This window comes from Tamandua tetradactyla, chromosome 1, assembly GCF_023851605.1.
Source record: "Tamandua tetradactyla isolate mTamTet1 chromosome 1, mTamTet1.pri, whole genome shotgun sequence".
In the NCBI taxonomy this organism is placed as follows: domain Eukaryota; kingdom Metazoa; phylum Chordata; class Mammalia; order Pilosa; family Myrmecophagidae; genus Tamandua; species Tamandua tetradactyla.
This window is the reverse complement of record NC_135327.1, coordinates 168,859,663-168,871,030: the sequence shown is the minus strand read 5'-3', so window position 1 is coordinate 168,871,030 and position 11,368 is coordinate 168,859,663. Positions and strand designations below refer to the sequence as shown.

The following is an 11,368-nucleotide window of genomic DNA, read 5'->3' as shown; positions in this document are numbered from 1 at the left end:
AGGGGATGAGGGCACAAGCACATGAATTTGGGAGTACTAGGACTCACAGTTACACAGGTGCTTAGAGTTGGTCTATTAGTAGCCCTCAGGCTGGTCTTTAAGGAATCTTGGGATGCAGAGCCAGGTGTGGAAGCTCAGCAGCTATCCTGCACCGCTGGGTCCCACGAATAAAGGCAGAAAGACTGGGTGAGAATGTCCACATATCGTTTCTGTATTTGGCACATCTTTACTAAGTTCTAATAAACTGCCAGCCCTTCTATATAAGGCAGGGCAGTATGTCTTCCCAAAAGTTTATAAGGGCAAAACTTTTGTGTGAATATTATTCAAGCATTCATTTAGCAAATATTTATTAAAGGTATACCATGTTCTAGCTATTATTCTAGGTGATGAGGTTGCAGCATTTAATAAAAACAGACACGAATTCCTGCCTTAAGACAACCTATACTCTAGGCTTGTGAAGAAAGTCGAGTATATAGGAGTGATTAAAAGTAGAACATCATAAGTTATTATACCTCTTAACCTAGTACTACCTCTTCTAAGAATTTGTCTGAAGAAAATAATCAGCGATGTTGTCAAAAATTTATTTATGTAAGTTCATTGCAGCATTATCTATAAAGGCAAAATCTAGAAAAAATCTAAATACTTAATGCAAGGGGAATGATTAGGCATGTTGTGATATATCTACCTGATGAAAAATGGCCTAACCATTAAAAATTTATATTTTAGAAGATTATAAGACCACAGGATAGATATTTTAAAATGTCAAATGCTCTTTAGTAAGGTTGAACCAAGTTACATGCTTATTAGTGGTGTTTGAGGGAATCCATCTAGCCTTAACCTTGTTGCAGTGTGAATTTTAGAAAAGGTGGATGCAGTAAAATTCTAATCGTGTGTGTATCTATAACCTATATTTATACAATAAAACTGGTTTGAATGGCAAACATGTTATTTCATTTTAATGTACAATTCTTTGATTACTCATGACTCCAAATATTTGTTCACTAGTTTAAGCAAGATATGTATTTCTTTTGTGAACTATTGTTTTAAAGGGAATTTGGATAACTTCAAAGAGCTTAATTTGTTGAGAAGGCACCTGGTTAGCGAATTTTTGGTCTTTTAATGAGAAATCTATTATGTCACAATGTGGTTTATGAAAGACACTTTAAAATTTTAAAGTGTTCTTTAAGTTTACTGGAAACTCAGTATTACTTTACAATTCTTTAAATTGGAAAAAGCTCACGTGCAAGCTAATTTGAACATTGTCTTCATTCTTTTCCCATATTTCTTTGCTTTTTAAAAGTCTATTATTAGGCAGAACATTAGTTATGTTGTTGATTATGGCTATTGTTTCAGATATTTTTTAAAAATGTATTTCTTGCATATTTGAGCACTATATATTTAACTGCACAACTCCCCCACCCTTCCTGTTTTTGGAAGCATCTGCTTCAGTAACTTTTGACATCAAATTTTTTACTTGGGAAATATAAAGTAAAACTAATATTCTAGGGCCAAAAGAAAATTAAGTGTACAGCTAAGAAATAGAAAGCATTCACCACCTGTCACCACACAGCTTTTCTAAAATATAATGGCAGGATGTAGAAACATTCTACATTATTGTGTTCAAGCATGGGATGTCAGCATGGTTTTCTGCCTTCCCAACTCAGTCATCTGCCAGCAACCTGAGTTGAAACATAATTTGATTAAGCGGAGAGGGAAGGAAAACTGGTTTAGAGCCGGAGAAAGACAGATATCTCCAGCAAAAGCAAAGACTTGAAAATTAGCAATACAAATTTGGCAAACAGGAGAGATGGCTTGCAGGAAGAGAGGTGTTGGTATTGAAGAAAGATGAGGAAAGTTGCATAGAAGAGATCATAAAGCCTTGGATTCTAGGCTGAGGAATTTGAAATTCTTTCTGTAAGTAATTCTGTAGGTAGTAATGGAGGATGTGAGTTTAGAAAACTGCATAATGAAAACAATATAAAAATATTATGTTGATGATCTTGATTCTGTTCATAGCCAGACTGTGAAGTATCCCTCTCTTAGTGTATGAGCTACTCCCTCCCCTCCAAATTACCTGTTTGCTCTAATCAGAATCTAATCAAAGCAAACAAAATGATTCCAATCACCTGTCACTTAAGAAAAGAAGATGTGATACTTTTAATAAAAAGGATGCCTTTTCTCTATGTCCACCATGGCTTCCCCAACAGGAGCTCCACCGTCATGTACTTTGTGGTCACCTGACTGAGTTTGTACAATTGTTGGGGGCTGACAGCATTGCTCCCAAAAGTCTGCGGCCCTCCAAGCTCCTCTTCCTGACCCTGGGCTTCTGTGGCTTTGTGGGCTTCACCAATCTCTCTCTGCAGAGCAGCACCCCAAGCACCTATTACCTGGCCAAGGCCATAACCACTGATCATAACTATCCCGACGCTCTGCTATGAGAAAACCTTCTCCAGCTGAGTATAACTCAGCCCAGTGTGTAGGAGCCAAATGGCATGAATTGTAAGTACATGCCATTGCAGCAGCTGTAACATCAGGCACCGATGTTGCTGTCCATTGTACTGGTCACTGTGCCCTTCTTCAAGCCCCTGTTTAGAGAAGGAGGAATATTTGGCCCCCGATCAGTTTCTGTGTTGCTGCTGTCATGGTGAATTTATCAATTTACTGTATCATTGGGAATACTTCATCAGCCATCTACAACTTGGGACACTTCAAGTTCTGCATTACTCTTATTTGGAGGCTAAATTTTATTGAAGGATCTGCCTTCAATTAACCAGGGTCTTGGCATTTTTATGTATTTTATTTCACATTCTTACCTCTGCCCATTTTAAACTCAATGAACAGGAATGAAATAAAAGTAAATTGGTATGTCTTTAATTGTTTTTTTGTGGAGAAAAGAAAATTGCCCCTAAAGGATAAGAAATGTTAAGCGTGCAGACTACTTTCAAAGAAGCAAAAATGTTTATAGTCCACAACTCACTGAATGATGCTTTGCAAGAAGTAACACAAGGAAATTTTATCCACAGACATGATTTCCTTTTTTTGAGTACCTTTAAAAAAATTAGTTCTCTAAAACAGAAAAGGTCCATGCTTCATTTTAAAGATGATTGTATGAAGTTTATAGGATGGGTTGGTGATACCAAATCAAGTACATGAAAATTAAAGTTTTATAATAATTAAAAAAAGAGAAGATACTGTCATGGCCAAAAATATTATAGAGGCCAGCAAAAATGGTTCCTAATTTGCAGTGATTTCAGCAGATATCGGGCTTTATATGTCAAGAGCACCATGGGCAAGCCCCAGCACCTGTACTAAGACACAGCTCACTAAACCCTAGTGCCACCAAAAAAAGAAAAAACAAAAAGAAGCCAGTGAGTACAAACTTCTGTGCTTAAATGGGCACCATCAAGAAATGAAATCACAACCCACAGAAAGTAATAAAATATTTGTGAGCCATACATCTGATAAGAAACTTGTATCTGGATTATACAAAGAAAACATAAACAACCAGGTAATGAAAAGACAAATAATGAAGTAAAAACTTCTGGTAAAGATAACAATATGGGTAACTGTAAACTTCAGTACTATTGTATTGTATTTTTGATATGTAACTCCACGTCTTCTTACAGATTCTAAAATGTGAATGAATAAAAAGTAATGATCAATCCAATGGAACTGTATATACAATACATAAAGATGCAATTTGTAATTAGTACAACCTAAGGGAACAGAGTGGTATAGAAACAGTGTTTGTGTATGTTTTTAAAGTAAGTTAGTATAAAGTAAAACATGATCATTATAGATTTAAATTTAAGCCCCATGGTAAGCATAGAGAAAATATCTGAAAAATCTATACAGAAGGAAATGAAAAGTTCCTCAAAATGGAACACTACACACACAGAAAATCAATACTATGAAAGTAGGCACTTAGGGAAGAATTGAGAAACAAACAAGGGATAAGACTTACAAAGACCATTTAGCAAAATGGCAGAAGAAAGTCCTGCATTATAAGTAGCTACTTTAGGTGTAAATGGATTAAACTCTACAGTCAAAGGCAGAGATTGGCAGAATGGATTAAAAAAAAAAACAACCTAACTTGCCTATATGCTGCTTACAAGAGACTCACTTAAATTCAGAGACACAAGTAGGTTAAAAGTGAAAGGATGGGAAAAATATACCATGCAAATATTAACTAAAAGAGATCTGAAGTAGCTATGCTAATATCAGATAAAATAGACTTTAAGTAAAAATACATGATGAGAGACAAAGAAGGTCATTATAATTGATAAAGAGATCAATTCAACAAGAAGACATAACAATTATAGATACTTATGTACCAAAAATCAGAACTCTAAAATATATGAAGGAAATACTGACAGATGTGAAGAGAAATAGATGGTTCTACATTAATAGTAGGAGACTTCAATATACCACTTTCAATAACAGATAGAATATCTAAACAGAAGGTTAATAAAGAAATAGAATACTTGGATAATAATATAAACAAACTTGACCTAACAGACATATATAGAACATTTCACCCAACAGAACAGAATATACCATCTTCTCTAGTGTAAATGGGCCATTCTCCATGTTATATAACACAGGTCACAAAACAAGTTTCAATAAATTAAAATATGTTGAAGTCATACAGTGTATCTGTATTAGTGAGGGTTCTCTAGAGAAACAGAACCAACAGGAGATATCTGTAAATATGAGATTTATAAAGGTGTCTCACACAATCATGGAAATGAGACTCCAAAATCTGCAGGGCAGGCTGTGAAGCTGGTAGCTCCAATGAAGGCTCTCAATGAACTCCACAGGAGAGCTTATTGGCTGAAGAAGCAGTGAATAGTTCTCTCTCCTTCCTTAAAAGTCTTCAACTCTTTGGATTGATTCATTTGCAGGAGACATGCTCCTAGTTGTTCACAGATTTAATGAGCCAGTGCTGCAATCAACTGACTGATGATTTAATAAACCAGTCTTCCAATTTATCAACCAGCCACAAAATATCCTTGCAGCAGCAGTCAGGCCAGTGCTTGCCTGACCAGACAACTGGGCATCATCCCTTGGCCAAGTTGACACCAGAACCTAACTGTCACAGTATCTTATCCAACCACAGTGGAATGCAGCTATAAATCATTAGTAAAGAAAGGACTGGAAATTCACAAGTTAAGTGGAAATTAAACCACACTTTTCTAAAAAACAAGTGGGTCAAAGATGAAATCACAAGGGAAATTAGGACATATCTTGAGGTAAATGAAAATGAAAATATAACAAAATTTATGAGATGCAGGAAAGGCTGTGCTGAAAGAAAAAAATATATCTTTAGATGATTATATTGAAAAATTCTCAAATTAGAGACTTAACCTCAGAATAGGAAAATCTAGACAAAGAAGAACAAACAAACACAAAGTGATCAGAAAGCAGGACAAAGCTTAGAGTGGAGATAAATGAAATAGGGTATATAAAAAAAGAGAGAATAAAAAAATTAAAAGTTGGTTCTTTGAAATGGTCGATAAAATTGGTAAACATTTTGCTAGACTAACAAAGAAAAAAGGAGAGAGGATTCAAATAATTAAAATCAGAAAGAAAGGTAGGACATTACTACTGATCTTACAGAAATAAAAAGGATCTTAAGAGGATACTATGAACAACTGTATGCCAACCAATTAGATAACCTAGATAAATTGGACTAATTCCTAAAAACACACAAACCACCTGCACTGACACAAAAAGAAATAGAAGATCTCAAAAGATGAGTAACAAGTAAAGAGATTGAATCAGTAATCAAAAACCAGCCCAGGACCAGATGGCTTTATAGGTAAATTATACCAAACATCCCAAGAAGAATTAACACCAATCCTGATCAAACTTTCCACAAAATTGAAGAGGTGACAACACTTCTTAAACTAATTTCATGAGGTCACTGTCACCCTAATACCAAATCCAGATAAAGTTATCACAAGAAATGAAAATTACAGGCCAGTATCCCTTATGACTAAAGATGGAAAAATCCTCAGCAAATTACAAGCAAATTAAAAATACAGCACATTAAAAGAATTATACACCATGATCAAGTGGGATTCATCCCAGGTTTACAAGGGCAGTTCAACATAAGAAAATAAGCAATGTACTACATCACGTTAATTGAATGTAGGAATAAAAACACATGCTTGTCTCATTTGACACAGAAAAGGAATATGCCAAAAATACAGCGACCTTTCTTGATAAACTAGGAATAGAAGAAAACCTTCTCAACATGATAAGGGGAGTATATGAAAAACTCACAGCTAACATCATACTCAATGGTGAAAGACTGAAGGCTTTCTAAGATCTGGAACAAGATTAGTATGCCCACTGTCATCATGGTTATTCAATAGTGTACTGGAAGTTCTAGCCAGAGTAGTTAGGCCAGAAAGTGAAATAAAAGGCATCCAGATAGGAAAGAAAGAAGTGAAACTTTCCCTATTTGTAGAAGATATGAAAATCCTGAAAAGTCCACAACAAAGGTAATAGAGGCAGTAAACAAATTCAGAAAAGAGGTGGTGTACAAGACCAACATGTAAAAATTAGTAGTGTTTCTATGCATTAGTAATAAATAGTCTGAAGAAGAAATCAAGAAAAAATTCCATTTATAATAACAACTAAAAAAGTCAAACATCTAGGGATAAATTTAACCAAGAATATATTTATAAAGAATATAAATATACATGAAAATCTATAAAACATTGCTAAAAAATATCAAAGAAGACCTAAATAAATGGAAGGATATTCCATGTTCATAGACTGGAAGACTTAATATTAAGATGTAAACTCTACCCAGAAAGATTCACAGATTCACCACAATCCCAATCAAAATGCCAATAGTCTTCTTTGCAGAAATTGAAAATACAATCTTCAAATTTGTATGGAAATGTAAGGGACCCGAATAGCTAAAACCATCTTGAAAAAAAGAGTGAAGGAGGATTCACACTTCCCAACTTAAAATTTGCTAAGAAGTTATAATAATCAAAACAGCATGGCCCTGGCACAAGTATGGGCATATAGAAAAAAAGAATTGAATTGAAAGTTCATAAATAAACCCTCACATCTTTGGACAATTGATTTTTATGCAATTTTATTGAGGTATATTCACATACTATATAATCATCCAAAGTATACAACCAGTGGTTCACATTATCATCATATAGTTGTGCATTCATCGCCACAATCAATTTTAGAACATTTTCATTATTCCAAAAATAAAAAAGAACACCCAAAACATCCCATGCATACCAAAACATCACACCTTTTTTTTTTCCAATTTTGGAAACCTTTTATTTCATTTTCTTGCCTAATTCCTCTAGTTAGAACTTCCACTGCAATGCTGAATAACAGCAATGATATTGGCCATCCTAATCTTGTACTAGATCTTAGAGAGAAAGCTTTCAGTCTTTCACCATTGAGTATGATGTTAGCTGTGAGCTTTTCATATATTTCCTTTATCATGTTGAGAAAGTTTCTTTCTATTCCTAGTTTTCTAAGAGTTTTTATCAAGAAAGCATGCTGGGACTACTTGTCATGGCAGCTCTCAGCAAGTCCACTCCTCATAAGTGTTATGAGATCAGCCATAACACTTCCTGTGGTGTCTCTGTCTGGCAACTCATGGGAAGTACTCTAGAATAGTCCCTTAAGATCTATGCCCCCCTGTACTTGATTGCAGCAATTCTCCAGAAATGAAAATTGGACGATTATTTATACAAACTGCCCCTTGAGATCCTACAAGCTACTTCATTCTTGACTGCTAATGGGGCCTTGTTATAACTTTCTTTTGCTTTTCAAGGAAGACACTTGGAAAATTCTACTCATGGAGTCCTGAGTTTGGTGCCATTTTGCCAGCATCTTATATGGCCATTCCAATAGAAAGAAAAAGCAGGCGAGGACTTCTCACTATTTATATGGCCAATTTGACCACAAAACACTGTTCAGAATAGGTGTAGCAAGAGGAACCATCACAACATTAAGAAAAGGAGAAGCTATTTTGTTCTGCATTACAGCTGACATGTACATGTTCTTTTTCAGGGGCAAAAATGATGTGAAAAAATTTAAATTCTCTGTACTTAGATACATTGTAGGGAAGGAAGACATTCCCACACATTCTTACTCACTAGAGTCAGTATATTCAAAATTGGAACAAAAGAAAATGAATGAAGAGAAAATAAGAAGAACAAGTATAATTGCTCTATAAGAAAATGCAATGAAGAGAAAACAAGAAGAACAAAACGAAATTTGTGGATACAGTATGCAAGCATAGACCAAGGCATAGATGTTGTAAATACTACGGAGATAACTGTATCTCTTATTGCCTTAAAGTTTTCATCAGGATGTTCAATGTAGGGTACTTGATCCACTGTTAGCTCTGAATCCCCTTTGCATTTAGGCATCTGTTGACACAGGCATCTTAGCTACTTTCCCTTTTCTATAATTAAGAAAACTTCTAGCTTGGAGCTTTTCTTGACTGTTTTGTCATTATATACAAGGGTGCTAGTTGCTTCCTATACTGGCTCAGGAGCCCAGATGATGAGCTGCTTGCTATTATAGCTGGATTTTGGCAGGTTTATCAATAATATTTTATAAAAGCACAACTATTTCCATGAATGTAGCTTCCAAACTGGTAGAGACAATGTATTTCAAAGGCATTGAAGCAGGGAAGGTTTCCTATTTTCCCCATGCAGACACTATCATCTATTCTATCTCGACAGCAATTTGCTTCCAAGCAACTGTCATGGAAGTTCGGGCTTTTTGACCATCTTACTGGATATTCCTTTTAAGGCTTACAAAGGGCAAATTTGCTGTCATGAACTGAAAAGCCCTTGATGTTTTTTTTCATAAATCATCTTTAGAAATCAAGTCTACAGATTATAATTCAACAGTTTCAGGTGTTTCCATCTAGCTATTCTGATTAACTAGAAACTAAAAAGGAAGAAGTATATAATGCATAAGAATAACCTCCAGAATGACTCTACTTTAAATCTCTTAACTACTGAAACTTTATTTTGTTTCATTTCTTTTCACCCTTTTAGTCAAGAAGTCTTTCTTAATTCCACAATGCTAGGGCCAGGCTCATCCCCAGGAGTCAGGTCCCACATTATCAGGGTCATTTACTTTCCTGGTAGTCATGTCCCACATGAGTGAATTTGCAAAGTTGGCTTAGAGAGAGACCACATCTGAACAACAAAAGAGGTTCTCTGAGGTTGACTCTAATGCATACTTTTAAGTAGGCTTAGCTTCTTCACAGGAATAAGTTTCATAAGGGCAAGCCCCAAATCAAGGGCTTGGCTTATTAAATTGTTAGTCCCTGATGCTTGCAAGAATATCAACAATTCCCCAGGTGGGGAATTTTAATTTTCCACATCTTCCCCCAGTCCCTCAAAGGGATGTATCAGGACATTGTGCTAACCTATACAAACTAACACGATCTCATGCCCCATTCAACATTCCATGTAATTATGGTGTTCAAATGAACTGGCCATACAAGTTAAATTGGATAGTGTTCTGTAGAAAATATAAATTTCATACCAAATAAACATTTCTTCCTTTGGTCTCACACAGAAGCTGAAGTTTTAAAACATAACATCATCCTTTACCCTGTACTCTGATTTACCTTAGTCCTAACCAGACCGACTTCATTCATATCTCTAATTGAAGTCTGATCACTTTTTCAGCTTCTTTAACAGTTTCTGTATAGGGTCATGATGACTTTCATAGCTGCAATACTCTAACTCAGAGTCTCAGGTATCACACAGATATCAACAGTTCCAGGGAATGATCAGGTTACACATAAATTGCTCAGCATCTCAGACATTAAAAATAACAGTTACAACTCAAGAATATTTGTGACTGCTCGAAAGAGCTTATAATCTAGCAACCTTTACTATAAGACTTTTTGAACCTTCTGTAGTCTTTATTCATTGATTGCCCAATCTCTGCCCATGTTCTATTCCCTGATAACCTATGCTCTTATTTTTCAATTCTTAGAGTTTGCACATTATGGTTAGTCCATATTAGTGAGCCTTATGATATTTTTCTTTTCTTCTGACTTATTTAACAATTTCATTCCTTCTTGCAGATACTCAATGTTCCATTCTATGTTTATACCCCAGTTCACTCTTCCATTCATCGGTCAATGTAACCTTAGGCCACCTGCATCCATTGTACTCTGTGAATACTGCCACCATAAACACTAGTATGCAAATGTCCATTTGTGTCACTGTTTTTAGTTCTTCCAAGTATATCCCTAATAATGGGTTTGCAGGATCATATGGCAACTCTGTACTTAGCTTCCTGTGGAACACACCATCTGCTCTCCAAAGGGGCTGCAGCACTCAACTTTCCTACCAACAGTGCATAGGTACATCTCTCTCTCTCCACATTTTCTCTAGCACTTGTATCTTTCTGTTTATTATTTAACAGCTTCATTCACACCCCATACAATCCATCCTAAGGAAACAAACAATGGTTCCCAGTATAATCATATAGCTATACCTTCACCTCCACATTCTATATAAGAACATTTCCATTTCTTTTGCAGAGAAAGAATAAAAAAATTAAAAATAAGAAACAGCAACACCATCAAGGAACCCATAATCCTCCCTTACATCCCACTCTAACTGACATTTAACTTTGGTATATTGCCTTTGTTACAATTAATGGAAGCATATTACATTGTTACTGTGAACTATAGATCCTAGTTTGCGTTGATTGTATTTTTCCATATACCATCCCATTTTCAATGCCTTGCAATGTTGACATACATTTGTTCTCCCTCATGTAAAAACTTTCCTATATTTGTACATTTAATCACCATCATTATCTACTCTAGGTTTTGCTAAGTTGTACAGTACCAGTTTTTGGCTTCTATCTTTCCTTTTGATGTCATCAATGCCCCTAGCCTTCCTCCTTCAACCATACTCACATTCAGCTTTTTTCAGTGTGCCTACAATATTGTGCTACCATCAGATAGTATTGTGCTATCCATTTCTGGATCTTTACAATGAATCCCATTTGAATATTCCTTATTAATATTACAATAACATTCCCATGGGAATAAGGAATCCCATATTCCTTCAGCATCAAATGCCCAATCTCTACCCTCTTTTTTATTTGCCGAAAACCTGTGTTCTCAACTTTAACCCTCAAAGTTTGCTCATTATTGTCAGTTCATATTAGTGAAATCATAAAATGATATTTGTCCTTTTGTTTCTGGCTAATTTCACTTAACATAATGTCCTCAAGGTTCATCCATGTTGTTGCATGGGTCATGACTATTCTGTCTTATGGCTGCATAATATTCCATTGTATGTATATATATATATATACACCACAGTTT

At 35.3% G+C, this 11,368-nt stretch overlaps 1 protein-coding gene and 2 pseudogenes across 1 annotated transcript in view; all 3 read left to right on the top strand.

The window, feature by feature from the left end:
* Positions 1 to 11,368, top strand: part of ZNF800 (zinc finger protein 800) — a 235,708-nt gene that overhangs the window by 2,014 nt on the left and 222,326 nt on the right. The window lies entirely within an intron of this gene.
* On the top strand, positions 2,170 to 2,874 carry LOC143681652 (solute carrier family 35 member E3 pseudogene; annotated as a pseudogene).
* LOC143681645 (transmembrane protein 135 pseudogene) lies at positions 7,561 to 8,932 on the top strand (annotated as a pseudogene).